Here is a 5,563-nt window from a genome sequence, read left to right on the forward strand (position 1 = left end):
CTCTCTCTCTCTCTCTCTCTCTCTCTCTCTCTCTCTCTCTCTCTCTCTCTCTCTCTCTCTCTCCGTTTTCTTGTCTTACATTTTAATATCTATAGTCGAGATCCTTTTGTGTTGCGCGCAACAGGACAAGCTGTAAAACGCAATTACCTTTACGACTACATACTCGCTTTGACATAGTACGCTTTGTGGTTGAGTACGTCGAGTGTACCCTTTTTAATATTTTTAAGTATTACAAAATTTTCCAAATTATGAAAACTAGAATTTTCTTCCCTTTGATTCGAATGACGCGAGAAGTATTGTTGAATGAAGTCTGAATCATCTTTTATGTTAAAAAAATTTGTTATTAATTTTTAAATAAACTGCAAAAAGAGAGATTTTATCATTAATACTTTTCACATATCTATGGTTTCAACAACAATAAATATTATAAATAATATTTCAATATTAATAGTATTCCAAATTTTTAAAGCTATTTTTTGGTTTATATTTTTATATATTTTTAATCTATAATCATGAACGTACATTGTTCTCATTTGACTAGTATTAAATCTCTCTCTGACTGAAAAGTCAGAAAGACTTTTCAATGAGCATCGTACGATTATCAGACGGTATCTGGTAATTGAAAAATCGTTTGACGACATTTACACCGATAGGAGAAGCTCAACCGTAATACGCCATACGTACGTTAACGTAGCGTATTGAATTGTCGGAGGTAACTGAGTTTACAGGGAATTGCTCGTTCGACCATGAAGGAATCGTATCGTCGCTCCCCGAGAAAGGACTAAAGTGAAACCGCTTACGATACGGGGTGAGAAAACGTGGACATCGCGAAAGGAGAAGCGTCAGATCGGACTAGAACCACATGTAACCACATATATGTGAGAGATTTGTGTAAAATATTTCAATTTATTCTGGGTCGCGAAAGGTTGCGCTCGCAACGCGTGCTCAGCGATACCGCATGTATATGTATGAACAAAGTCGCGCAATAATAAAACGTCACACTCAAAGCTATAATAAAAATAAAGCTCGACTACCCATCGTGTTGTAGATGGGCTTAGTTATGAAGAGTGGTGTTATACGCGATCGTGGTATTATGCGCCATGATAAAAAGGACCATCGTAATGGGAATGCGGAAATGCGCAAGGCAAAGAAAAACGAGAACCGACGAGAACTGTTCTGGAAATACGCGTGTACTTTTCTTTTAAATTCCACAGCAGCAGGGAAACTACTAATGACAAAAAAAAATATAACGAAGAATTACGAAATGTAACAAGATATAACAGAAGTCCGTTGACTATTATAAACGTGCTGTATCTCACAGCATGGAAATATAATTTAAGATTTAATTGTCAATACGTAAAATTAAAACGGTTGATCTAGCAAGCTAGTTTTCATCTAAGAATTCTTTAAATCTCTACGGATAAGTATTGAATATTTGCAACGTTTTTTTTTAAAATTAATCAAGATAAATTTAAAATATATTCAGGATCAATACAGATTAATTAAGAGTTTAAAAATACCGACGATGGAAATGTAACATTGAACATTGAAATATACTTCTATCTGTTAAGAAAGATTATATATGGATAGATTTTTCAAAATATATTTTTTAGCAAAATTAATAAAAAAAATTATTTTTTAATTTACACGACCATGCCGTTCCTAAAAGATGCAAAAACAATTCTCTATTCATAATAAGAACAGTATAAATCGAAGAACAGTATAAACAAATAAAGACATTATTTCACGATCAATTTCAACTTTGGTAAAGTTTTAATTTGAAGATTAATTAAAGATAATATTAAAAACAAAAAAAATACGCAGGAACGAAAAGATACGCGCAGTTCCAATATATTTCGTATAGTGCCAAGATGTGAATTTTCTGCGGCGTATAGCGCAGATTTTCATCGAAAAATCAGCCGATAAGATCGTAAAGCATCACATCGTATTTGTAAATTATGTAAGGTCTAACGTCCCCGCGACGTTGCGAAGGATCGTCTTGATTCTCGAGATGGTGCGTCCGCTTCCGATTCACGTTTTCGATGGCACGAAAGTTCCGCCCTCCTTGGCGCTCGTTAATATCGTCCGACGTGTAACGAGCATTACGTGAGTCGAATCGGTTCATCCCCTTTTCCCGTCCAGCCGCCGATCTTTCGAACCTTCTGTATTGGATAGCGGACTATTAATCTGGCTCGGTCCAATAGTTCCCCGATATCAACGGAGAAAACTCTTCGTGGACAAAAGCGATCGTGTCTATCCGCCGTCGCCGTCGTGCCTGATTTCTGGTGTGTATTATAAAGTGTGAGGAACCACGCAAATTTAACAGGATATGACATCGTTAAGCACAGAGCGAATAAAAGAAGCTCTAAAGTATCCTACCGTTATCTTTTATTACCTCTTTCCGTGGTCCCCATCCACATAATTTTTATAAATCTCCTTATAATTTTTTTCATATCTTTAAATAAATTTCTTTTAGTTTATTATTGAATTACGAAATATATTTTTCAAAGTTGGAAAATTATCAATTTATCCCCAGTTATATTACGAATTAATATTCGCTCTTTGATTAGAATTAATTTCCATAGTTTAACATGCGTTTCTTTGATTGGAAATCGAATTATTCTGCATCAAGAAATGAAGCAAATCACTATATAATAGCATATACGTGTATATTCTAGGCAAATTTTTTAAATGCAAAAAATAAAATAGCATTTATATCAAATATAAATTCGATGAATTTCAAAATAAAGACAAAAAGATTGCTTCTAAAATAGTAATATATATATAAAATAGTATATCGTATATTGAGTGAGTATTATATATTGAGTGGACATTGTAGTTTATATTTTGATTATGATTTATAGACGAAAAATATCCTGTTTTTCTTCGAAGTTTATATAGAGAGGAATTTATGGAAGAAAAACAAGATGATATACGATAAACTGTTCATCAGGTATGAATTGTGATCGTTTTGATCGTTTTCTTTTGTTGTTGTTAAGTTAAAATTATTATGATTGCATAAGAAGCTTCATACAACAATTAATTTCTGATAAATCGTTATAACATTATGTCATTATAAATCTCGTCTGTATTTTCTTTGATACAGTAGATGCTGTATTTTCTTTTTCGTTGTAATTATTGTCAATTCGTAAAAAATGATTCAATCGAGAAGTTAATATACTTTTTCTCATTCTGCAATCATCATTTCATGCATATTCTATCCTAATATTCCCTTAACGAATAATACGGATAATAAAGTAGTAATAACGAATCTCGCAGCTTGGGGCAGTTCTGGAATTTTTCTAGATTTTCAGACGCGTGAAAGGGCAACTAATGTAAAAATTGTTTTCACCTCACCCGTTCGCGTAATCGCGTTTACCTTCATCGGGCACGGATGCATCTGGCTTGAATGGCGCTCGCTAATTCGCCGTAAAACCGAGAGATTCCGAGGTGCTTGGGAAAAATGATGAAAAAGTTGAGCTACGCAAGAACATAGTTGAGAATGGAAGGCACATGGATATAACGCAAGAAAGAAAGAGAATAGGACGAGAGAAAGAGAGAGAGGGGAGAGAAGGGGGAGAAGTAACACGCGGCTTTGAAATTACCTGCCAACTCGAGTCTGAAATTTCATCGAAAACGAATCAACAGCTGGATCTTTCGCGATGTACTAGAAGTATCTACATTCTAGGTAAACTTTCTATCTTTCTTAATCCTTCTCTTCTCTCTTCATCTATTTATGTATCTATTTCTCCATCTATCCATTTGACTCCTCTTCGTTCAAGTTCTTGCAGAGAACTTCCGTAGTGATGCCAACAAACAATCTCAGATGCTTTGAGGAAGTTATCGTGCATTTCTCTCTTCGCTGTCGACTGCTTTTTCGACTCGGTCCAGTAAATCGCTAGTTTGGAATTTCTTTTAACCAAACTCGAATGCTGGTTTTACTTGTAAAAATCTGCTATTATTGAAATATTTTGCAGGTCGTTAATCAATCATCTCGATTAATTAATATGAACCGAATTAACGATTATCCTTTGCAATTATAATTTTTCTTAATATATGAGGAAATATAAGAATTAAAATTCATTATATTAAACTCTTTTGCATCACAATTCTTCTTACAACTTCTTCTTCAGAGAAATCAGAAGATAGAATTGATCAGAATTAGAAATTAAGAGTGGATATAACTGATCTGAACTAAAGTTTTTCGAAAGATATTCTCGATATAAATTCGTACCTTGACCTTTTAGTTTATCATTTTAGAACAGAAGCAAAACGTTTGAGGAACGAATTGCCGCCGGTGGGAAATATTGTCGGCGGTAATACGATTCTCACGGTTTCTGCCGCCCGCCGTCATTTTCCCTCTTGTTTTCGCGAAACTTTTCTCGAGGGACGTAAATTGATTTGTCGGCGTAAGAACTCTATGTCCGACAGCGCCTTTACTACGAGATAAACGTCAACGTTGCCGCGCAGGAACCATGTCGTTTATACTTCGTGACTTCCTCCACGTGATCGCGCGGTTGGCGCGCCTTCCTTCCTCGCGTTTCCGTTCCTTGTGGAACTCGCGTTTGTACTTCTCCATTGCTGGAAAAATCTCTGGACGTGTTACTGCTAGTAATAAAATTCCCTCGGACATACGAAGGAAGCGTATTACTCGACCTTTTCCCTTATGTTCAGTCGTTCGACTTTTCGATCCTACTTCGATTCGTCTGAATTTTCTCGTAAAGATCGCAAAGTAGATACATAGTATACATACTTCGTTTGTAAGACTTCTCTTCATCATTGTCATCGTTAGTAAGAACACGTAATGCGAATAAAATTGTGACAAACGTTATAAGAATGTCTCTACACTTCTCAACATTTAACTAGCAAAGAAAGATATAATTTGAAACTTACACGTTGAATTAAAGTTAATAATTGAGAAAGTACAAAGTTTAAAAGTATAATTAATTCCTAATAATATATTTGCTATAGTCCAACAAGAATTTATTCTAAAATATTACCGTGTGCGCTGAAACATAAATCTATTTCTATTTCTAGTTAACAAATTAGTTTTAAAGAATGCACGACATATTATATACAGGGTTGGAAAGTAATGCGTTACTTATAACACCATTACCGTTTGTTACGCCGGTAATGATTGTTTCTTTCCTCGTAACGATAACGATAACATCATTATATTTTTACAGTAACGATAAGGCCGTTACTTTATCGTTATTTTAATTTCTTCTTATTTTTATAACTATTCAATAGATCGCATTATTTTTAATTGGTTAGAAATATCTTATGAGAGAAATTTAAATATCCGTTATTATTAAATTTAATTGGTTAGAAATATCTTATGAGAGAAATTTAAATATCGGAAAATGTTTTATATTTTACTTTATACTTTATATTTTAGGCTGCTTATTTCTGATAGTTACTGCCAATATTGAAAATCTATAATATATAAATAGTGCAAACTATAAATATTTAGTAATGATTACACTCTTAATTACTACATTAATGTTTAAAAACGATATTTCATAAAAATTTTTAATAGACTCTCCCTCCCTCTCTCTCTCTC

The sequence above is a fragment of the Atta cephalotes genome, assembly GCF_000143395.1.
Source record: "Atta cephalotes unplaced genomic scaffold scaffold00069, whole genome shotgun sequence".
NCBI lineage: Eukaryota > Metazoa > Arthropoda > Insecta > Hymenoptera > Formicidae > Atta > Atta cephalotes.